This window comes from Mesocricetus auratus, unplaced genomic scaffold, assembly GCF_017639785.1.
Source record: "Mesocricetus auratus isolate SY011 unplaced genomic scaffold, BCM_Maur_2.0 Super-Scaffold_100008, whole genome shotgun sequence".
Lineage (NCBI taxonomy): Eukaryota > Metazoa > Chordata > Mammalia > Rodentia > Cricetidae > Mesocricetus > Mesocricetus auratus.
The window spans coordinates 2,689,851-2,714,777 of record NW_024429192.1 but is presented as its reverse complement, the minus strand read 5'-3'; the positions used below and the strand labels follow the sequence as shown (position 1 = coordinate 2,714,777).

The 24,927-nt window shown below is 48.1% G+C and overlaps 1 protein-coding gene across 10 annotated transcripts in view; it reads left to right on the top strand.

Annotated features, from left to right (window-relative positions):
* Window positions 1-4,693: 4,693 nt before the first annotated feature.
* The window catches only part of Kcnj15 (potassium inwardly rectifying channel subfamily J member 15), a 44,143-nt gene continuing 23,909 nt past the window's right edge, over window positions 4,694-24,927 (top strand). For 7 of the 10 annotated variants that reach the window (XM_040750420.1, XM_040750412.1, XM_040750414.1 and 4 more), the window contains exons 1-2: window positions 4,694-4,852; window positions 5,252-5,394. The gene's annotated coding sequence lies outside the window, so the exon portion shown is untranslated. Of the gene's footprint in view, window positions 4,853-5,124; window positions 5,395-5,423; window positions 5,443-24,927 lie in introns of those variants that run through there. The other 3 variants (XM_005073792.4, XM_040750418.1, XM_040750416.1) reach the window with 3 other exon arrangements.

Sequence of the window (24,927 nt, the reverse complement as noted above, 5' to 3'; positions counted from 1 at the left end):
TGCAATACGAACCCATAGTTTCTGACAGAAGCCAAGCACTAACCCCGAAAAAGCAGTAAAGAGGCCTTGCCTGTGCTCAGGAGTAGAAGTATAAAAAGGCATATAAGAACAGGTGAGACCTCTCGGGAGGGGTCTTTGCCAATGTGATGTTTGCGGGTGGCAGAGGACAGTAGCTGCTGCACTCAGTGGATAGAACCAAATGCCTCCCCCGAGGATTTTGCTATCACCAACCCAAAGAGAGAGAGGTTCCCCGGTACAATATCCGGTTTATCACCAAGTAAGGACCCGTGGGGGAAAGCGTGAGGAAGGAGAAAGACGTAAAACAATCTACAGCTGACATCTCCAGTCGTCTTCTAAGCGACACAGGCTGACCACCGCAAGCTCTGCAATGTTCTTTTCCAACGTGTAAAGATGATCCTAGGAGCGCCGGGCTGGGAACTAGCCTGCTGTGTGTGTGTGTGACATTCTCCACTTGGCCATCTGGTGGGGACACATGAAGGATGCCCCATTGTCTGGCTTAGGGAGTGACCCATCTGCTCAATGCAGAGTTAAATAACAAGAAGAGTTAGCACAGGTCAGCACGCAAGCACGTCCTCAGATGAAGGCTCAGGTTAGGATATCCACGGGAGAAAGGGTGGGTGTGGGCTCAGTGGGCCAGACCTGGTCATTCCAGCTCATACCTCTTCTTGATGAGAGCTGCTAGGAAGCAGCTCCGTTGCTGAAATGTGCTTGAGCTCAGCGCTGTGTATTCAGCACGAGCCGTCGGCTGCACCGACAGAAGCTAAAAATTGTGAAGTCTAACGTGATTGAGACAGGAGGAAACATGGCCACCACCCAGCTGGGACCAGCAGGTGCTATGCTATTCACTGACACTGACTGTCAAACAAGAGGGACCTAGAGCCACCAAATAATTCAGGAGAGGGTTAAAGAGTGAGCAGTTTCTGAGCAGAGATCCATGTGTCATGTACTTAACTTTTTAAGCATGTATTTTCCCATTGGACTAACATTTACAGATATGTTGGCCACTGTCAAGTTAGTGTAATCACATTAGGATATTAGAAAAACAATTTTTACTTTCAAATTAATTTTTAATATTAAAAGGTAACTTTAAAAAAAGAGGAGAGAGGATGACTGGGTATGGCTGTGCATAGTTTTAATCCCCGTTATTTGTGAGTTCAAGGCTGTATAAGACTACATAGTGAGTCCTGACCAAAAAAAAAAAAGCCAAATATCCACATTGGAGTTAGGGTGACCCACAGTGGCAGTTTGCCCAGGATGCAGGGATTTCTTAGCATCTTTAATGTTGAGCCCAGGTTGTTGGTCACACTACAGAGACTATCCTGGAGGCGACACTTTTGTGTTGTTGAAGGTTTTGTGCCATCTGGCTAAAGCGGAGTTGGAACCAACCCTAACATTGCCCGCTGCTTTCCAGAGGGGAACCTTTCTGCTGTGGACGGTGCTGGAGCCTCAGCACACCCTCTCTAAGAGCCCAATGGTTGCCATCGGTTCAGACAGGGTGTTCTGAGAACAAAGCCACATTCCTTGTGATTCCTGCTCCACGGCTAACCTGACTCACAGAAACTGCGCAAAGTTAATAATAATAATAATAATAATAATTATATATATATATATATTTGCTCCCCTCCTCACACTTCAAGGTTCTTCAAGCCCAGAGGAGAATGGAAAGCATTGTGGCTTTCACGTTGCCCTACTCTGTGGAGCTGGGTCTCTTGAAAACGCCAGATGCAAATACAGATTCTAGATTATACTCTATGCAATTAGACACATCTGCTGCTTTCATTTAACTGGAAGGGCAGAAGGAAGGAAGGAAGGAAGGAAGGAGGGAAAGAAGGGAGGGAGGGAGGGTGAATATCGGAATTATTAACAAGTCACTCTTACTGGGTTTTAGATCAATTACTTCAACCAACTTGGATGACAGCAATCAGTTGTGTTGTATTATGTAGCCAATTCCAGACCCTGCCACTTAAAACTCTGCACCTTAACCCCAGGAAGGGGAGCAGATTTTATTCACTGGGTAAAAAAGAGATTGTATTCCTATTCCATTTAGCCTCCAAAATTTCCAGAAATACCTAGACAAGTCATTCAGCTATTAAGTCACGCAAAACAGAGTCTGTCTTTGGTGACTGGTCTCATGGAGGGTTCTTCTAGAATTTTCTTACTTCCCCTGTGAGCACTCCAGTTGCGTATTTAGTGGGGAGGGGGTTTGAGACAGGGTTTTTCTGTAGCTTTGGAGTCTGCGCTGGAACTCTCTCTGTAGACTAGGCTGGCCTTGAACTCAAAGATGTCAGTCTGCCTCTGTCTCCTGAGTGCTGGGATTAAAGGCGTGCGTCACCACTGCCCAGCTAGTTGTGTATTTTTAATGCCTCACCTCATTTGGTGAATTCTGTCAAATCTGCAACCACAGGATCTGATTATTGATGAGTTACCATTGTAAAGGACAAGATGGTAAATATTACCACAATGAAGACTACTGTCTTAGAATTTAACTTTTCAAATGTATTCGTACTACTTTTGATTAATTTTCTTCTTTCACTGTCATTATTATTATGTTACACATTATTACCATTTTCCTTATTTACATAAATGTATTTTGGCTCTACTAGACCATGAATCTGCAAGAAACCAAACTTGCAGCTGCTTTAAACTGCATGAGGTGGGTTATATGCTGCTCAAAGGGACCTATATACCTGCATGTGAATATCCCTCGTGGGCTAACAAGAGAAACGCAGAGCAATGAAACAGGCGTGGACCGAGATGTGGAAAGACCGGTCTTGATCGTCCGTCTGCACCCTGGGAGATCCGGCTTTGGGCAGCTCAATTTCTCTGGTATTCCTTTCCTTCCCCATAAGCAACAACTAATCACGCTGACATTGTGGTCTAAGCATCTAGCAGACAGAATTTTTTGTTGAGCATTTTATACTTTTAAATAAGAATATTCAAATAATCAAAGCCAAGGCTGGAAACAAGCATCAAATACAAGACGGTAAGTACTGAAGCCGTGTTGCGATAACTATATCTCCTCCAGCCATGGCCTTTCTACAATCTACTTGGAGAATACACACGTATTAGATGTCATGACACATACAATAGCTCCAATAATATGTAAGTGTGCACAAGGAGCCAGTATATGCGGACTAATGCGGTGTCGGGTGTTCCTGGAAAGACATATCTAATACCCAAGACAAGTGAGGAACTTGAAAACGGAGCGCGGACAGCACATGCGTGAGTCAGGGCAGTTCCCAGTAGTGGTAACTGACGTATTAAATAGCAAGGAAAATGGAGATCCAGAGTTGGGATAAGGCTGCAAGCTCAGGACCACCTTGGGGATGCGGATAGCCACGTGGGCCAAGACCTGCCCAATGATAGCCACGTGGGCCAAGACCTGCCCAATGATAGCCACGTGGGCCAAGACCTGCCCAATGATAGCCACGTGGGCCAAGACCTGCCCAATGATAGCCACGTGGGCCAAGACCTGCCCAATGATAGCCACGTGGGCCTTGAACAAGAAGAGAGGCGTAGGCACCCTGGCAGAGTGAGGGGGGGTCATGCGACGTGACAAGTGTATCGTGGTGACAAGCAGCCATTGCTCCTTCTGGGACTGCCTTTGGACCAGCAGGAAGCCCCACGGGAAACACCTTGTTGTAATTTGAGAAGATCAGCCTTGAGAGAAAGACACCATGCTACAAGGTTCAAGCAGAGGGTTTTTTTGCTTTTTAATTAGGGAAAGGGATCATAAAAAGCAGAAAGGGAAGTGGAAACCAGTCTCCAGAGACAGGAGCAGCAGGAAAGAGGAAAGCGGGGAAGGAGAGAGAAAGAGAGGGAGAAAGGGAGAGAAGAACAGAGAGAGAGAGAGAGACAGAGACAGACAGACAGAGAAAGAGAGAGAGAGAGAGAGAGAGAGAGAGAGAGAGAGAGAGAGAGAGAGAGAGAGAGAGAGAGAGAGAGAGAGAGAGAGGGAACATAGTGAATGCACACAGGTGGTGCTCTTAGTGGCTGCGGTTAAGGGCGCATCCTGTCAGGACCCCAAGGACAGGTGCCTGAATGCTAACGCCACGCCCCTCTAGGGATGCTGCAGGACTCCTATACACACTGCTGTAAGACGGCAGAGGGTACAGAGGCTGCGATCTTCCCTCCCTGGACTTAGCAGAAGTGCAGGAAGGACGCAAACCCATAGACGGGTTCTAGGATACACTCACTCTGTTTTGACAGCCCAGAACTCTCCCAGTATGTCTGACTAATTCTTAATAGTAATAATTAATAAAAAGTCAGGCTCTGAGAAGGAATGCTAAAAACCCTAACTCTAACCCAGAACCCCAGCCCAGCTCCCACCATCTGGTCTAGAAGAACCCACCCAGCTTGACCCTGATCCTTCCAACTACCTGAAGGAAAACAGAATCAGTCCCCCACCCCCACCCCCAGAAAAAAAATCACTGTGGCCATTGAGGGCAGAAGAGAAAACAGCAGTTCCCTCCCCATGGTGACATTCTCCTCGGGCTGGTGCAATCTGTGGTAGACATGGTCTGAGTGCCTTTGCTGTCCCCTGCTTTCCCTGGGAGCCAGGGTGCTGATAAGTATTCATTTGGGGTGGGGAGAGAGAGGAGGGAGGGAGGGGGAGCAGGAGTTCAGGCTGGCTCCTTAAGAAAGATAATCTGTTTGTTTATAGTTTACTTAGGCAAAGGGACCTGAAAAGGGGACTTTGATAAGAGGGGACAAAGTTTCTCCAGAAATGAGCCAGTGTTCTTTAATAAGGACTTGAGTTTCTTTTGCACACAGGTGCCTGGGGATCTGGGGAGTCAGTGCCATTCCCAGCCGCCCAGAGCTGCTGGTGCTGGTCTGTACATTTCCTTAAGACCTTAAGTCCCATGACATCATGGGATCCTTTCTCAGATTCCTCTCCCTCCCTCCCTCTCTCTCTCTCTCTCTCTCTCTCTCTCTCTCTCTCTCTCTCTCTCTCTCTCTCTCTCTCTCTCTCTCTCTCTCTCTCTCTCTCTCTCTCTCCCTCTCTCTCTCTCTCCCTCTCTCTCTCTCTCTCCCTCTCCCTCTCTCTCTCTCCCTCCCCCCCCTCTCTCTCTCTCCCCCCTCTCCCCCTCTTTCTTCCCTCCCTCCTTCTCTGTCCCTCCTTCCCCACTCAGCCTACTTCCAATCTCTTTCTCTCTCTCTTCATTTCCCTCAGGTAATTCTTACAGAAACTTGTACCAACTTGTTTTTTTTTTTTTTTTTTGACTGACAGCGAACAGCCAGAGCGTTTCTTCACTTTGAAAAGCCCTCAGCACCTATCTTTTCCAAGGCACCCAGCATGGACTGACGATTTCCTTGCCTGGTCATAGATAGTTTCCCATCCACCCAGGAGCCTGCACTGGGCACTGTTTGCAGGTAAGCGGCGGGGGAACTCAGCTTTCCGGAAAACTTGACTTCTAAAAGGTAATGAAAGCGTTGTCATTCTTTTAAAACATTCTTAAATCGCTCAAGCCTGCCAAGCTTCTCTGGGTGGAGGGGTGACGACTTACAAGGGCTGTTTACATGTGGGAAAAGGTTTTTCCTTAATGATGGGGCAATGGGAGGGGAGAGTGGGTGCTATACCCTCTCTGCAGAAATCCATAAAATAAAGCAAGCAGATGCTGCCTAGCATGCTGAGGGGGTAAGGGGTCTAGAGCCTGAGAATTACTGTGTGCTCCTTGCAATGTTTTCCTGTGTTGTGCGAGCGTGTTACTGGTTTTCAGTGACTATATAGTTCCTCCTTAAGTCCCCTGGCTGTCATTTTCCTTTGTCACTGGAGAAGTCAGTTTAGGGAGAAGTCAGGGAAACATTTTATTAAAAAAACAAAAACAAACCTGTCACCTATCCTAACAAACAGAAAGGGCTTTGGAAGTTTCTGTAGCAGGTTAAGGAGTGAAAGGTGTCTGCTTCGAGAAACCGCTGTGCTCACCGCCCACGGGGAGAAAGCTCCTCTCCCTAATGGACCTATAATTTCATGTGGGTTTAAACAGTTTTTATCTAATGAGCACATGAAGTCTCCCGCCGCCGCCCCCCACCCCCACCCCGCAAAGCCTGCTTTTGTCTCTTCCCTACACTTCCGTGTTCAGTCGACTGGAGGAAGTGAGAACTTGTCTCTTAGACATTCCATGACCCCACAGATGCTTTAAGTCACAGGTTAGAAAACTTACAGCAAATGTGGAAATTTAACTTTGGGAAACTGAAGTCCAAACCTTGCCCCGCACAATCCAAATGTTCAACTTCCCTTCCTGTTCTCTGAGCATGCTCACCCCTCCACCCCAAACCCCAGCTCATCGTCAAGGTTATCAGTGAGCTTCAAAGTTCCCCTTTCCGGGCAACCTGAAATCGCAGGCTCACGCTCACACAGCAGCCTCTGTTGCTTCGGACCAGTCTCTGTTCTGCCTTCGCTCATGAAGGTTTAACACAAACAGCTTGCCATCAGTAATAGCCACAGGTGACAAATTCCAATTCACAACTGCGCTTAAACAAACAAACAAAAAAATCAAAGGGAAGTGTCACATAAAACTGGAGTGTGCTTTTAAATGCCATCCATGTGTGAACACTGCAGATGAGGGTAACTTAAGATGAAAAATTAATTGCAGACTCACCTCATGCTCTTTCCATACCTGCCTGGGGTTAGATTTCCTAACAGCTCCCCTCTTGAAGTACAATACATGGCCACGGAGCACGACCCAGAGGTCTCCTGTGGGATTTCCACCAAGGTTAGAGACTGACAAACTTTAGCTGGGTTGCCTATAGTCCTAGCCCCAGAAACTCGTGTCAGTAACAGAGGGAAGCCGGTCTCCTGAGTTACATGCGTGAGCACTGTGTGAGTTACGTGAGTACTGTGAGGGTCTTAAGAAAACAGACTCAGCTGAAGTGTGCAATTCTGCTGGTTCACGGGAGCCCTCCCTCTTACTACTGCTTCCTCCCGCCAACACCCTTGGCCACTTTACAGAGAGTGTCACTTCCCCAATTCCCTCGCCTCAGGCTTGTAACCGGTGCGGACAGCTCACATTTTGGTGGGCAGAGGGGTGAGACCACGGGCATCTCCTGCCAGCAGGCCCAGAGCTAACAAAAACAGGTTTTTTTTCTGGCTTCTTCCCTCAGGGCTGAGGGCATAGCCTCCTCCCTCTCTTCAAGAAAGAAATCTCCAAAGGCCTTCTGGGCTTGTTGAGGGAAGGCTTGTACATATATGCATGCATGCGCGTATCATGCGTGCCGTGTCTGCGTGCATATAGGCGTGTTTGTGTGTGGACATGTACATGTGTGTTCTTGTATGCACACGTGTGAATGTGTGTGCACGTGTGGATGTGTGTGCATGTGTGTGTGTGTGTGTGTGTGTGTGTGTGTGTGTGTGTGTGTGTGTGTATGCTGACAGGACATGCTGGGAACCAGAAAGCCCACCCATGTGGCTTTGGCAGCAAGTACAGACTTGCACAGTGGATGTCAGACACAGCCTTTCCTAGGTAGTGAGCCTGCCTGCTTGAACTTTGTAGTAACCCCAAGTTGAGGCTAGAATGAATTTGTAAATAACCCCAGGGTGAGCACTAACAGTGGTAAGGGAACATGAGTGTCGTGGGGGGCGGGGGGGGGGGGCACCTGTAGGAGGCTGTGGACACCTGGGGGGAGGGGTTGCTTTCTGGTTTTTCTAACAGAAACAACAGTTTGCACTCTCCTGAGTGCAGTGAAATGCAAGGGCCTCCTGGTTTACACCCTTTCCAATGAAAATAGTTAACTTCCCCGACTGCAAAAAAAAAAAAAAAAAAAAAAAAAGAAAGAAAAAAAAAGGAAAAAAAACAGTCAGGAGGTTCCTGCAAGGATTAATATTGGGTTCCACACCAGCAAGGAAGCCGTTGCTCCTCGGTGGGCAACAGCAAGAAGAAAAGCAGAAAGGCTGCTGGCTGCTCCCCCCAGGTGCCCCGCCCTCCTTGGCATCCCTCTCCTCAGAGCCATCTTGGGTACCTTGGAAGGAGGGGGTGGCAGGTGTAAGCCACAGACAGGCCTGGTGCTGTGCCTCTCAAGGACACAGTACCCCGCAAAGAGGCCGGTGTGACCCGACACTCCTGGCTCCACGCTGTTGCTCTGGTGGCTTTCCTGGTGCCAGCTCCCCTTGACAGGTAAGAGGGCTTACAGGCAAGCTCAGGAAAGACAGGGTCCTGGAGCTCTCTCTAGACTAAGGGAAGGAGGGAACCAGCCTTTTCTTTACATCCCAGAGAAGTGGGCAGAGAAAGCAATTAACCAGCAAGCTAAGGACTCCCAGAAGGAAGTGTGTCACTGGCTAAACGTTGCTTTGTTGAGATGGAAACCAAATGGGAACGTGGACATCCCTTAAGAAAGGCCAGGTGAGGGCACAGCTCGGTGTGGTAAAGCCTGTGCCTAACAGGCGGGAAGTCCTGGGCTCTGCCTCCTGCCGGCCTGTAGGAAGAGTCAGGAGAGAGCTGAACTTGAGAGAGCACAGCTGTGAAGGCGCTCACTCTCTGGGTTCACTAAGAGGGGTGTGTCCTCTTAGAATGCCACGACAGCTAAGATCCCTGCAGAGGGTCACACGCATTCCCAGGACTTTGAGTCACAGGCACTGGTGCCCTTCCTCAACCAGCAGGGTCAGAGAAATGCAGCGCCCTGCTGCGTTCCACCCGATGGGGGAAGGGCTTCAGCGAGCCAAGGCTTAACCAAAACCCAATGGCAGAGCACAGGGTGCTTCTCTGCCCCATGCTCTGTGATACATAGCCACACTGTCAGAAGGACTCAAGGTCGTCTGGTCGTGCTCACATCAAAAGACACACGAGAAGAAAACAGGGTCCCGGTTTGGGGCAGGAAAGCACCCAGGGGCCAAGGGCAGGTGCCTGTGCCCCACCCCAGCTGAGGACGACGTAACGAGAGACACATAGGAAGAATGATCACTGGAGTGAGCTGGGTCTAGTTGGATGACCCACCCCCTTACCATGACCCACAGTTCACACACCCACATGCAGCAGCAGGACCGCCTTTGATCCTAGGATGCTCAAAGTCTCAGTGAGTGACAGCCCTGGATGCTCCTGCTTCGCCCAGGGGTCAGGGGTCAGGGGTCAGGGCAAATAGCACCTCAAGTCTACCGTGCCCCTGGAGAGCTCAACCACGCTGATCCACTGAAGCTCAAGGTGGGTGAATTTGACACAGAGAAGGAACGGGCCAGTGAGGAACGTCCAGAGGACCTGTGAGGTCCTGTTCCAGTCAGATCCATCTTGGTGTCAGGCTGACAGTTACGGAGTTCTCAAGCTTTTTTTTTTTTTTTTTTTTTTACCCGCACTACTCAAAGCAGAGGCTGGTCAAGATTTCGGGAGCTCAAAGATTATACAGTACAGGGCTTTCCTTTAGGGAACATAAACTCAAAACCATGTCTGTAAAATCAGAAGGTTGGCTTATGTGAAGAACTGGAGTCCCATCAACTCACGATAAGTCCACTCAGGGTCTTTTGTCATGAAGCCTCAGTATGACTCCTGGGCGAAGGGACAGATGGGCATATGCAAATGGTGGCCGATGGCTGCCTCGTGAGGAACTCTGGACCTGTGCCTCAACACATTTGCTCACCGGCGGCATGAAAATTCAACCTCGTGATGTCTGGAATGCTTCTTACGTCACTGGCCTGTGACCATGGGCAGATTTCCATATGATGGGTGGCCCCCCTTGGTCACATTCAGGCTTCAGGGTGAGATGAAATCAGTGTCTCCGTCCCCCCCTTACTGAAGAGTCACATGCATCAAGACCATGCTGCACAGTTTCTACCCAGAAAGCCCCGAACTCAAGAGACAAAGAACACTTTGCGGCTGTGGAGCCCAGAACACGGAATGACACCAGACTCGTCCCGAGGCACATCTTCGCCAGGGAACTCCCAGGAGTTGCCTCGGTGAGATGCCCTGTGGTTGTCTTAATGAATGAAGACATCAAGCCCAACACAGCTATCGCTGCCTTCCTCAAGTTCAACCCTCTCCTGACTTTTCCTGCAGGCAGGAGGCAGAGCCCAGGGCTTTCCGCCACATGCCTCACCACTGAGCCGTGATGGAGCCTCCTTTCCCGAAATGCCAAGACCCTCCTTCCCAAGCCTGGTCTCTGTGAATGGGCGGTGTTTCTGATTGCGTTAAGTCTGTCAGCTGGCGTTTCGTTTCTTGGGATGAATGCTTGCGAAGTTCACACCTGTCAGACAATGCTTGTGCTCGATGATGTTTGTGGTCTCCGTGTCTGCTCCGTCCTTATCCCCTACACTAAAGAATACAAGGTCGGGGTCCAAACCTCGCTGTCTTAATTCCTGGATTTACCCTTCCTATCTATTCTTATTATTTAAAAAAAAAAGTCCACATCTGGTGAACCCACCTGTCAATCATTCCTGCAGACTCACTAGGAGTTAGGAAAGCATAAGAGTCTGGACACACCTGGATGTCTGGCGTATCAGACATGATGGAATACTAGAAAATAAGAGCCCGGTGTTTGTATTTTGTGAAGTCCATGGAAAGAATTTACAGATGGCTAGCAGGCTCTACCATGCACTTGCATATATATATATATATATATATATATATATATATATATATATATATATGTGTGTGTGTGTGTGTGTGTGTGTGTGTGTGTGCAAGTTTGACAAGCTATGGGAGCTTTCAGCTAGAACACTGATAAGAGAACTAAAATTATGCAGGCATAGCCTATTCTGATGTCAGCCATGTCTACGTGGCTACACCCTGTTTTCAATAACTTGCTTAATACACATCAAGTCTGGACTTTTAAAAAGAATTTCTCTTTACTTTATAATTATGTGTGTATGTGTGTGCCTGGGTATGAGTTTATGCTCACGAGTGCAGCCCTAAGAGGCCAGGAAACGTCATCAGGTCCCTTGGAGCTAGAGTTTCAGGTGGTTGTGAGGTGCCTGATGTAATGGCTGGAACTAAACTCTGGTTCTCTGCAGGTGCTCTTAATCACGGAGCTGTCTCTGCAGCTTCTGAAATTCTAAGAGGGTCTGTACTAAAGGCTAATTGTAGTTGCTCAGGTGACAGAGTGTTTGTCTAGCAAGCATAAATCCTTGAGATGTATCCTCAGTCCCACAAACAGTATTTAATAGCCCAAGCCTACAAACCAAGCCTTCAGTAAGCAGAGACGGGAAAAACAGGAGTTCAAGGTCATCTTCAGCAGCACAGTGAGTTCAAGGCCAGCCTGGGACACACACAGCCTGTCCCAAAAGTAAACCAACAAATAAAGTGTAAAGGCTAACTGTGAAGAACCAAGTCCTCTAGGCCACTTTTTTCAGCACTACCACGGTGGTGTAGACATGTATGAGCAGCGGTAAATGATTCTAGCTGAAACATTACTAGAGTCCTCCAACCGACAGACACTCAGGAATGCGGCTTCCAGCCCTGAGCATTGAAGTTCCAGGCTCCTGGCATGTCGAGAACCCTCTTAGACACTAATTCTGTTTTGTCTACTTCCACATAAAGAGCTTCCTGGTCTGTTGAACTGGTGTGCAGAGCCCAAGGAGGGTTTTGTGCAGCTCCAACTCTACAGGAAACAAGGGAGTTTGCTGTGGGATTCAGGAAGTCCTACCCAGCCTGCAGGTCCTCCTGGGTGTTAGCATATTAAAATCTCCACACTCTACATCAGAGCAGCCTTTCCCTGTGAAGTCCTACTCTGCACCTGCTCTAGACAGACAACAGAGTGGCTTTTAACTGTGAAGCCCTACTCTGCACATGCCCTAGACAGACAACAGAGCGGCCTTTAACCGGGACACTCTGCTGTACACCTGCATTAGACAGAAAACTCATCTCTCCCCCCACCCCCGAGACTATTCACTCCTTTGACTCACTATCACATAACTTCACTGGAGATTGGACAGTGATAAGTGTGGAATGGCAAGGAGTCATGTGACCTCTCGGAGAGCCTTGTGCAATGACCTTACAGTAAGCTGTGTCATAGTGGCCTAAGTTACATATTTTACATTTTGTCTCGGGGCCAAGTGCCATTTATTTCTCTTTAGCCAGTTGATTCCAAAGTTCCAGAGAAGCTGTTTGATTTAGTTCTCTTACGTGGGCATTTTCTAGGAACCACAGCTGACTGCACCGATATCCACAGCAGCAGGATCTAGTTAGTAACTTCCAAATTAAACACGGCTTTGAAACATGCTTTGTGTTTGAATCTGGGAATAACTGGGAATTTTTCTAGAGCTAGTTTTATGTTTTGTTTTTGGTGCTCTTCCTTTTCCTCCCTTTCTTCCTCCCTTCCTTCTTTCCTTTCTTTCTTTCTTCCTTCCTTCCTTCTTTTGGGTATGAATGCATGAGTGTGTACATGCATGTGTGTGTGTACCGTGTGACATATGTGCAGGACAAAGGACAACTTGCAGGAGGTGTCCTATTCTTTCCATCATGTGGTCTCTGGGGATCAAACTCAGGTCCTCAGGCTTGGTGGCAAGTACCTTTACCTGAGCCGTCTTGTGGGCCCCGTGAAGAACTAGTTTTGCATTCAATATTTTATACTCAATATTTTACAGTTCTTATGAAAGGCAATGTGCACTCTCTGCTATGCACGTTTTAGCTGATTGCCCACACGGGTGGTCTAAACTTTTCCCCACTGGTTTACATGCAGATCTAGCCTCAGCATGAGGACAACATGTCTGGCTTACTGGGGCTGGAACCCTCCAGAAATTCCTCCCATTCCTGGATGCAGGCATTTCATTGACGTTATTAATGGCCCAGTTGCCCCTCTCTGCAGTTCTGCTTTGGCAAGGGAGGTTTTTACAGACCCTCCTCTTTGCTGCCAACGTTTCACCCTGAGCCATGCTCATTGAGCGTGAAGATAGACCAGCGTCTTCTCCTCTTTCCTGGCCTCCTACATCCCTCCCAGCACAGACCTCCCATATGAGATGTTTTGAAATACGCCTCTGAGACCTAGTAAGTGAAACTTGATCTCCCTTGGTGAGTGCTGCAGTTAGATGGCCTAGCTGCTGGAACTGGACCGGTGGGGGACGAGGGGGGAGGGGGTTGTTTTCCGTAAGTGAGAGGGAACCAACATTCTGTCCCTACCATACAGTGAGGCTCCAACCCCAAAGAGGGGAGCTAGGAAACACTCCAGGGTGTTTTGGGAAGAAGAGTGTGGAGAGGTTTGAGGTAAAGCAGAGAAGGAACTCAGAGCCAGCCGGGTGCAGCAGGGAAGTGAGGGCTGCAATTCCAACCCCAGGAATCGAAGAGGAGAAAGTAAAAGAATTACAGACAGCCTGGGGTGTGAAGGGTGACTCCATCCAGAGCAAGGTGCACCCGGGAGCCTACTGAACTAACTAGCACTCCTCAGCCTTCCTTAGATGCCCTGTCTGATAAGAACCGTGCTGGGTGCATGGCATTAAAGGTGTTTGACTCTCACAGGTCTTCAGATTTTACATCAAAAGGAGTTTCCTAGGCTTTCCCATTTAGAGCATGAAATACTCTTCCAGACCCAAAGTCTGAAGAACGGATTTGCTGTGGGGAGGATCGAATGCAGCTTGTTCCAGCCAGGAGGGGACCAGGCCTCTCTAAGGCTCCCTGAGGACATGCGCATTTAAACACAAATTCTTGTGATTGCAGATATTAATTGTCCAGTCCAGAGTCCTGGGGAGGTTCCTTAAACTGTGTTGTCTATGCAGCCGTCTGTTTACTTTCCGATACCTGTAACTCTATAGTTGGTAGAAGGAATGTTTGTTAAATGAGATTTAAATCAGCTCGCCTTTGTATCCTGAGTACCTAAGCTCTGACCTTCCCTTCCCTTTCCCCGTCAGGCTCTTGCTGAAAACTTCCTCTATTGGAAGTGAAGCAGTCTTCTATCCAGTCAGATGATAAGACTGAGTCCTTGTAATTAAAATTTTAAACTGCATTTATTTAGTGTGTGTGTGTGTGCGTGCGTGCGTGCGTGCGTGTGTGTGTGTGTGTGTGTGTGTGTGTGTGTGCGTGTGTTCCTATACATGTGCTGAGATTGGAAGGACACCCTGCAGGAGTCAGGCCTCTCCTGGACCACACGAATTGTGCGGGTCGAACTCAGATTGTCAGGCTTGGTGCCAAGCGCAAAACCCACCAAACTAATCTGGCTGCCCCAAGACTTAGATCATGAGCGCAAAGAAATTCTGGATGTTACTGAGGGCAGATGTGGGTGGATGGGGGGGTGGGGTGGGCATGGAGTTCAGACGCCCAAAGCCTGGGAACAGTTGTGGTGCGTGGCAGAACATGAGGAGACCTGAATGAGGGCTGGGGGACGTCAAAGGGAGGAAAGACTTTGGGGGGGAAGGCGCCAGGGCATTTGAGACAAGCCATGAAGAACAGAATGGACTCCAAAAGTGAGGGTAGAGAGACACCATCGGAGGTCAAAGAGCACCGTGAATGAAATAAGGCTAGTCAGGCAATGCACAGGGCGACTGCCATGTGCCCCGGGTTTGAGTTTGTGGTGGGGAAGAGACAGGAGAGTGATGATGCCGGTCAGCGTGACTTTTACAACCTACAGATGACTGGAAACAAACGTGGGGGGTAAACACTTCCAACCCATACAGGGAACCTTACCATCAGCCCCCGTAGAGGTCAATGAGCAGGGTGCAGGGGTCATGAGAGCAGGAGACTGGGGGAGGGGAGCCTAAGTCTGTCAGTTGCAGCTGACTAGCGAAAGACACGGCCTGGGTGAGAACCTGGCTTTGGCCAATGATGTGCTTCAGTTTTCCAAGACACTGAACACAAGCTACAAGCCCATTCTTGAATGTGTTTCCAATAAATTAAAAGACAAAACAAAACGAAGCAAAAAAAAAAAAAAGAGGAAAGATACTGCTGGATCCAAACGTGCTAATTTACTGCCGCGATTAAAGCAAGACCTTTCATGTTAATTCTTTCATAACATCGACGACCTTTGAACACAGACAGGACCCACAAGTCAGTGACGCCAAGGAAGTCGGAGCAAGAAAGCCATGCCGGTTCCCCGCGGGCCATGCCCGGGCCCCTCTTACAGTTCCTGCTTCTGGGTCTGTCTTCTGGGTTTTCAGAACTGTGCTGTGACAAATGCAGAGTGGCGGCAGGATACGTGGCAGCAGGATACGTGGCAGCAAAACCGAAAACCACATAGGCAGCTTGAAAAAGTAATCAAAGCTTCTTAAGAATTTGTTTGTTTGTTTTAGAAAAGGTGGAATGAGAGCCGGGCATGGTCCAGAACCTTCTCCAGCTCTCAGGAGACAGAGACAGATCTGCCGGTTCTAGGTGTGCCTGGGCGACGTATGGGTTGGAAAGCAAGAGGGGAGGCAGGGACAGAGGTTAATCAAAGGAGTAACACACAATTCGAAAGCTTCCTGACAGGACAGAGAACACAAACGTATGACAAGAGCATCTAGAATTATGAAGATATGAGAGAGAGGGAGGGGGTACAGAGATGAGAGAGAGAGAGAGAGAGAGAGAGAGAGAGAAGGAGAGGGAGAGAGAGAGAGACAGAGAGAGACAGAGACAGAGAGAGAGAGGTGCAGGGATGAAAGTGTGAAATACAGAGATGAGAGAGAGAGAGGTGTAGAGATGAGAGGGAGGCAGAGATAAGAGAGAGTGAGACACGAAAATGAGAGAGGCAGAGATGAGACAGGGGGCGCAGAGAGGAGAGAGAGAGACACGAAAATGAGAGAGAGCAGCAGCCCCCCCCCAAGGGAGTGGAGGAAGAGCAGCTGAGGATCATTCCGAGGAGACAGGCGACCTAGCCTCATGCAGTTTCTGGTCCTTGGAGTCCAGACATCCCCATGTGAATTCCAGGCGTGACTACACCAGGCAGCAGACAGGTGTTCCAGAAAAAGTGGGAGTGGCTCTCAGAGGGCGGATCTCAGCACTCCGGGCCCCACTCACCCAGCACCCCGGGCCCCACCCACCCTTCGCATCACCATCGGCTTCCTTTCCCGACAAGCAGAGCGCATGCTTGATCCTTGGGCTACTTTCAGGGAGATGGTGGGACTTGGAGGAGGGAGGCCCGGACTGGGTCTCCACTCACAGGGCGTCTTCGTCAGGGTGAGCTACCTAACTTCCCCTACCTGAAAATCCCAGAGAGATGCCCCCCACACACGGGTGACGAGAGCCTCGTGTGACGACTTCAGTGAAAGCGTTGGTAGCCTCAAGTCTTGTGTTATAGGAAACTGATAGGGAGCAAATGCCTTCGCATGACCAAAAAACATTCCTAACTTCCTCCTCCTAGGGACCAGTTCCCTTATTAAACAGCTCTGAAAAAAAAAAAAGAGAGAGAAAAGAAAAGGAAGGAAGAAAGAGAGAGAGAAAGGAAGGAAGGAAGGAGGGAAGGAAGGAAAAAAGGTTATCTCACAAGGATATCCCAAGTTCTGGTGTCTAAGTTACTACTTACAAAGTTTTTAAGAAGCATCCTTTAACCTACAAAGGGTATCACAGGGCTGGGGACATGACTTCTTGGTAAAGCGCTCCCCTTGCAACATGGAAACCTAAATTTTACCCTCAGAGTTCTATGTAAAAACAGCCAGGACGTGATAGCATGCATATGATTCCTGGGAGGCAGAGAGGGAGTGGCAGTTCTCTGTCTCAATTAGCTGGTCTAGCCTGACCGGAGTGTTCTAGACCAGTGGGGAACCCTGTTTCAAACGGTAATAATAACAGTGTGCCTGATTAAGGACACCCAAGTTTGTCTCACACACACACACACACACACACACACACACACGCACGCACACACGCACGCACGCACGCGCACACACGCGCGCGCACACACGCACGCACACGCACACACACACACACTCACTCTCACACACACGCACACACACTCACTCTCACACACACACAGACGCACACACGCACACACACGCACACACGCACACACACGCACACACACACGCACACACACGAGGTATCGCGCCCACATAGCTACTGAAGCTGGCGAACAAGTCTTGAGGTGAGAGAGCACTGGTTAGCTGGCTTATTTCTAGAAGCACTTGTTGACTTCCTCGAGAAGTGAGTTACACGTTACTCTTCTAGTTCCTTGGGAGCCTTCTTCCTAGCCTGCGGAGAGTGCGCAGACAGTTTTGAAAGGTAACTCTCCAGTGTTTTAGTTGGAGAAAGGAGTGACAAAGAATAAAAGCCTGAGCTTGGCACGCAAGTGAGCCGTGCTCTGGAATCCGGGTGGGTCTAGGAAAAAGCACAGACCTCAGTGGAAAACATAGATGGGTGTGCAGGAAACCCCCATAAACTATAAACTGGCTGCATTCGGCTTGGGCTGGGATGGAGAGAAACCTCAAGGCCGTTGGGAAACGAGAAGAGGGAACACCACGTTCCTCCTGCTCTCCGGGAACCTCTCTGCTACCCTGGGGATCAGAACGAGGCTGATGGCAAACAGCTTAGATGCATTTCTTGGGCCCCCTGAGCATCCAAGGCGCCTACCATTGTAGCCTAAGCCACCACTGGGCGGATGGGGGAGGGGAGGCTGGCCTCTTCTCTCCAGACTCATCACCATCACCCTGGTACCTGCTTCTCCCGTGTGAGGTCCTATTCAGTTGTCGAAGGGTTCTTTTCTCCCATATCATTGCAATACCCCTTTGCCTTTCTTTTCTTTTTTTTTTTTTTTTTTTTTTTTGGTTTTACGAGACAGGGTTTCTCTGTTTTGGAGGCTGTCGGTCCAGCCTGGCCTCGAACTCACAGAGATCCGCCTGCCTCTGCCTCCCGAGTGCTGGGATTAAAGGCGTGCGCCACCAACGCCCGGCTCCCCTTTGCCTTTCTATAAGTGCCTCATGGCCCATTTCCCCAAGCCTCTGATGTCCCCTGACTCTGATTTTCCAAACCTCACCAACCACGACTAATTCTGCATTTCCCCGAACTTCACCTTCCCCAGGCTGAGCAAGATCTCAGTATGTCTGTGAGCTATCTGCAACTCGTGGTCACTGGTCTGCATCTGAGTACATACACCTTTACATTCCTGGGAGATGGAAAGTCACGGGAGGACCGATGACATCTTGCGCTTGGCTGCAACAGGACCTGTTATCTTTGTTGCAGGGCCTAGTTCTGCATCAAAGCTGGGTGTGAGTCAATGTTTGCCCACAGGTTTATCTGGGTTACAGACAGTCTGTCATGAAGGGAAGCTGAGACAGAAACCTGGAAGGTAGGAACTGAAGGTTGCCTGCTGCCTGAGCCATCCTAAAGATGGAGGGGAGAGACCTACTGGGAAGGGGCCGGGGCAGTGGCTCAGGATAAGTCTGGTCTCCCTTCAGCTCCCTCTTTTGGAGGCGGTGACATGGGAAAGGTCCACTCGCGTTGCAGTGGAGCAAGCCGTTAGGTGTCTCTGGAAAGCAGAGGTCCACAAGCCTGAGCCAGGTAGCCCTCTGGAATGTGCAGTTGCTACCTCAGTGTCCACAGTCCTTAGCAGCTGTCATCATTCCATGCAGACTGCCTTTATGCCATCCGCGCGGGACCCTGTGGGACTGGACATGTAGAACTCATGAAAGCCTGGTTAGCTTTTATTTCCTGTTTTAATTTTTAAAAAGATATTTTAGTTTTGTGTGCCTGGGTTTTGTGGTGGTTTGAAGGAAAATGGTCCCCCAAAGGGAGTGGCACTATTAGGAGGTGTGGCTTTGTTGGATGTGGCCTTGTTAGAGGAAGCGTGTCCCTGTGGAGGGCAGCTTTGAGGTCTCGTATATGCTCAAGCCACGCCCAAGGTCTCAGACCACTTCCTGTTGGCCTGCCCGAGATGTAGAACTCTCAGCCACCACTCCAGCACCGTGTCTGCCTGCATGCCACCGAGTCCCGCCAAGATGATAGCAGACTGAACCTCTGAACTTCTGAACTGCAAGCCACCCAGTTAAATGTTTTCCTTTGTAAGAGTTGCCTTGGGCGTGGTGTCTCCTCACAGCAATAGAAACTTTATGATATGGGTGTGTGTGTGTGTGTGTGTGTGTGAGTGTGTGTGTGTGTGTGTGTGAGAGAGAGAGAGAGAGTGTGTGTGTGTGTGTGTGTGTGCGCGCAAGTGCGTGCAGCATCCATGGAGGCCATAAGAGGGTATTGGGTGCACTTGAAATGAAGGCACTGACAATTAATAGCCACCTCATGGGTTTAATAATTGGAATTGAACCTTGTTCTCTGGAAGGGCAGCCAGTGCTCTTAATTGCCTGACCATCTCCCCAGTCCTTATTTCCAATATTTGAGAGGGATAAAGGAGGGGGTCTATTATGTTAACTCTTCCTGCCAGCCTGCTCCCTGATGCTGCAACGATAAACGGCACACTTACTGAAAGTAAAACTAAGTATTTATTGTAGAAATTACTCACAAGAGACCAAACAAGTAACCCAGATGAGCCGAGTAGTTTTCTGCTGTCGAAATGGAAGCCGGAAGCTGGAAAAAGAGAGCTAGACTTCCGTTGTTCAGTCTTTTATATCTTCCCCTGTAACGCCCCCTAGCCATGCCCAAAAGTGGGCCTGGCTAGTGACGTAGTTCACTGCCTACGTACATATACGTCTTTACGTCCATCCGTATATGTCTTTAGTCATGCCTAAAGTGGGTGTGGTTAGCGGTGTGGTAAACCGCTCTTTTATTACCTCATCTGTATGCGCCTCTAGTAAGTCACATGGTTAATGGCAGCATTGTTTTCCTCCTACAATTCCCCTTTTAGTCTAAAAAGGATATTTAAACTTAAAACAATTAACTTGTGTCAATGATCAAAATGTATCAAACATCTATCCCATCTAAACCTAAACTTATCTGAAAGAAACACCCAAATCTGAACACCTCCTTCCAATCCCAACTCTAAAATAATTGAAAACTAACACTAACAGGTATAAGCTATCCTATAATATCAATAGTAGGGAGAGGGAGCGTGGAATTCTCAAAACTACTTCCTGCTGAGATGGGACAATGATAATCTATCTCATGGGGACCTGTGAGAAGAAAAATGTTAGTGAAATAAAATCTCAGTAGATCAGACAGTCTCTGTATGGCAGGAGATGCTTGATTGAAGTTCCTGACTGGGGTTCTGGTGTTGATTGAAGCTCTCATCTTGAAGCTCTGGCCAGATTGTAGAAGGTGTGCTGTTTCAGTTCCTTGGTCTGGAGTTGTGTAGAGTGATGTAGTTTCAAGCCAGTTTCAGGATAGTGCTTATCAGGTGGAGTCGACGATGTGGGGCATTCAGATGCCTCCAGTCGAATCAGGTGAAGTCAAAGAAGTGGATCCTCATTCTCTTTCTGAAGCAGTTGAAGATTGCTGTCAGGAAATCCCTTCTCTGGAAAACTCAAACATTAATGTTAACAAAGAAATATTTTAACTTTTATATGTATGCATACCGGAAGAGGTGACAATAGGGAAGATGGTAAACATGAAGGAAAATAGACTTTTCAGAAAAAGAAATCCACAGATAACAGTCCCTAATTTTATTTTCTTCTGTCTTATATCAGCTCCCAGTGTTGTGTCAACCCCAAATAACACACAGAGACTCTATTAGTTACAATGCTGTCGGCCAATGTCGAGGGTTTCTCATTGACTGGTTCTGTCTTGAGTATTAACCCGTGATTACTAATAGGTATATTTTTACAAGGACTTATCTTACCAACAACGCCAGCCTCATGTGTCCTCTTCTCCTGGGACCACATGGGGACTCTCCTTACTACATATCCCAGAATCCTCCTCCACTCCTAGTCCCACCTATCTTGCTTCCCTATTGGCCAGTAAGACAACATATGTACAGAAGGACTTCCCCCATCAGGGGTCTGTGTATTACTCTGAGTCCATCTGAGCTCCTGGGGAAGAGCAGCATTGGCATAGCATCCTAACACAAGAGAAGTCCCTTTGCTCCTAGTCGTCACCAAGCAATCTGCCACCTTGCAAATACTGTTTCAATGTCCAATCCATCAACTACCAGTTATCATGGGCAATTCTCCCAATCCCTAGAGATTTCCCCCAGCAGAATTTAGACTGCATATTCCCAGAGGGCAATTTATTTTAAAATAAGGTAGGTTCCTAAAATGCAGAGCTTTGAGGGTATAGGCCCGGTGCTGCGTTTCTGGATATGGATAGTTGGACATCAAAACAGCCATTAAAGATACCAGTGAACTCTCAGATTTTCACCTTCACCACTCACCAGGCTGGAAGAGAACCTTGAGGTCATTTCGTCCAAACCTCTCATTTTATAGATGAAGAAAATGGGACTAATTGATAGTCAGTGATGCCAAATTACAGCTCTCCTCCAGCCAGATAGCAGGGCCAGCAGGCTCTTCCGTGTGTTCCGTTAGTTTAGAGATTGCACAAGCTGACGAGTGTGCTATGATTCCCGAAAATCCACCTTCTGTGGCTTGCAAGTGTTTACATCTCTAACGTGGGGTTTGCAGTCTCCTGCTGCAGTGACCTTTACCTTTAAGGTTTTGGGGGGCCTCCGAGTCACAGTGGCTCATTTCTTCCATCCTTAGCCAGCATTTCGAGGCTGCTCAGTATCTGTGCAGTACAACAGGTGGAATTACAAGTTCATGCTGTGGAACCATCCCAAGACGGCCCTGATCCTGGCCAAAGCCTTTCCTCACACTTGTTGCCTCCTCTACCTGTGATTCAGGAGGCAGCCTGCGTCTGTCCAATGTCCTGGATCCCTTGGCCCTCTTTCACCAAAGAGGTTCCTGTGTTCACACCCTTGAGTGTGAGTTACTGCCCTCCTTGGTCTGTCTCAGGGAAGGACCTCAGGTGGCCTAGCCTGGCTTCAAACCAGCTATGTAGTCAAGGATGGCTTTGAACCCCTGAATCTCTCTCCTCCACCACTCAAGCTCCAGTGTCAGAGACGTGCCACAAAGCTTGGTTGCTGTGGTGCTAGGAATGAAAGCCAGGGCTTTGTCATGTCGGGCGAGGACTCTACTTGTCGAGCTTAGTCCCATCTCCATCTCTCTTCAGTGTGATATTCTGTCATTTCACATGAACACGAATCCCATGAGAGCAAGCATGTGGCTTGTCCATTGTATCCCGTTGTCTAAGCTGTGCACCAATGTGCACAAAGTGGCTTTATTCTTTGAGTCGAGAGACTCTCCCTCTCCAAAACTTTCCTCTTTATCTTCCATCAAAGCCTCAAGCGATGGGTCTTCTCCACTACCTTTTTAGTTATCTATTTGGATAAACCCTCTGGAGGCTTTTGTTCTTATCCTTTTCTGGATAGTCCTCATCCGTCCGGTTGGTGAAGATGATGATTGGGCTTGTCTCACCTTCAGATCCCTCTGTGTTTCTTCCAGGTTTCTTCATCTAATCGGCAACCAGAATCCTTCCGACATCCAGTCACTCATCACCAATTCATGTATAACAGCTGTGTGAATTTTATCTGATGGCAAACCAAGGTGGTGGTGGTGGTGGGGTCTACCTGGGCTCACACACTGCTCATCCAAGTTCAAAATCCCCCAGATAATCTCCCAAAGCCACTCTCCTGGCCCTCGGTCCACCCAGTTATGAAAACCATTCTTTCTCAGCCTGGCCTCCATCTTCTTAGAAAGTCCATTACCAGTGTGTCGTGCCCTCAACCCAGCTGTGTTCTCCCTTTGTTTGTGGAACCTCAGTGGTTCTTAACCATGGGAGACAAATTGAGAGCTTTTGAAAAAATGAGCAGGACTCATATTCAACCACATGCTTTCTCCAGGAGATGCTAATTTGACTGGCTTGTGCTGGAGCCTAGATATTAGCACATCTGAAATGTCCCTGTGTGGTTCGGTTCTGCATAGCTGAAAAATACTGGTGTCTGAAGAACCCTATTACCAGCCATAGAAAACACTCTGGGTGCCCTTCACCAACCCAAACTTTTGCCTGGGTGGTTTCTCCCTTGTGGAAGAACTCTTTATCCTATTTCTTCTTTGCTGCAGGTCATTTGCAAACACTTCTTTGACTCTTTGGTTTGAAACTTATCTGGGTTTCTCCTGGAAACCCCCAGTCTTCACTATTGATCACATTCATTCATGTGTGCCCAGGCAACTCTGTGTCAGATACAGGCAATGTGGAGGTGAAGTCCAGATCCTTGTCCTTGCTCACAGTCTATTGAAATGAGTGAAAGACATGAACCAGGGAATATTGAATTTTATCATAGAAGCATTCATGAGTAAATGGGAACTATTTAGAAATGAAGGGTCTGTTGTGCTGGGTATAAAAACAATGTCCTACAGAACATTTCCTCCATCTGATGGTGTATGGTTGAACCTGGTCACACTCATTTTCATGTACTTGAAAGTAAAAAAAACTGTTAAATCCTGAAAGAATGGAAGAGCAACCCAGTTGATAATGCTTTGGAGGTGAGATCTAATTGGGAAAGAATGGAATTTCCAAGAAAAATAGCACTATAGTTTAGAGTTTGAGGCAGTGGTAAGTGGTTCTGTGATGGCTCAAAGATTCATATCATAATATGCAGTACTAAATTGTATATCAGATTCTACCACCCTCCCGCCTTCCTATAGTGTTTTTAAAGTGAGAATGAGACTAGCACATTTAAAACTAGGTTGCATTTCTAAGGACTAAGAGGTCAAAACCTCCTTTGACTTTAGGAAATAAATGCTGGAAATGAAAAGTGATACTTAGGTGGGTAGTGAAAAGAATTGAGGGACATTAAGAGAAACCCACCCAACAGACCCATGAGCCTTCCCTCCTTCTCCCTTGACCTTGACACAATTTCCAAATTGAACTCTTGTACTTCTTAAAGGTGCTATTGATAAGGCTATTTTAATGGTCACCAATGAGTGTAGCAGTATTATCTGTGCTAATTTTCTGTAGGTGTGCTTTTTGGTTGGGGCATGCAAATTAAGTGAAAAATGAACTTGTGTCATGCTGGTTTCTCCAGTCAAAACCTCTGACCAAACATTCCCTAAGAAGCAAAACATTCTCGGGGAGAGAAGCTACCTCTAAATGTTAACGTGCTCTCTCAGAAATCCAATGACACCTTCAAGAGTGTCTTAGTCAAGACAGATAAAAATGTGTGCTTCTTAATTCAAAGGATGTCAACACCATGAAAACTCATTTCCCGGAGAGACTGTGCATGTAGTGATGAGGGCATAGGAACCACTCCTATGTTGTTGGTCATGCTCTCGGTGGTATTTTATGTTTCATCTTATGAACTGACTAATGATCTATTTCCTGGTTCGTGTGTTGACACATTTCTAGAGTCATGAGTCATAAAAACAGTTTTAGACAGCTATCCTCTGCCAGGGTCTACTACTAAGAGCACAGGATGAACTCAGCCCAACCCATGTCCTTGAAGTGTGGGTCCCCTGCCATCCAGAAGGGAGGGGCGCAAAGCTCCAGAGCACTAGGCTTCAGGAGTAAGGGTGGTGATGTCACACTTCCTAGTGGTGAATGGGAAGGAGAACTCTTTACTGACTGCACTGGGAGCCAGGGAAAGCAAGCACCAATTACAGCCTGAAGGGGCTTGATATCAGAATGGTTGGCATTTAACACAGGGAAGACAGTAGGAGAGAGAAATATCAGGTCTAAAGAGCCAAGGTGACCTGGACTGTGAGAGGCAACTCCAGAGATAATGGCCAAAATGGTAGGGAGCTAAGTAAAAGAGACCTGTAATGTGGGTCCAGAAGTCCAGGGTTCATAAAATAGGAAATGAGGAACGATGGGACTTCATCCAGGGGTAGAATGGGATGGGAGGCTACAGGTTGTATCCACACAGAGGTTCCCAGTTTTGAAAAATTGACTGTAGAAGGGGGATGGCATGGAGAAGGTCAGTTGAAGCCGGAGGAGCAGCAGGCAACATGCTAAAATGATTTGCAGAGCAGACACATGGGGTCTGCATCAGGACAGTCTCAAAGGAACGGAGGAGGAGCAGGGATGGAGACGGATGAGTCAGGAGGTAAAACGAGTGAGGTGGAACACTTAACACACAGCACAGCCCTGCCGTGTCCTGGGCCCAGATACATGCAGTATAAGTAGTTCACACTCCAGGGAGAAACCCTGAGCTATGATG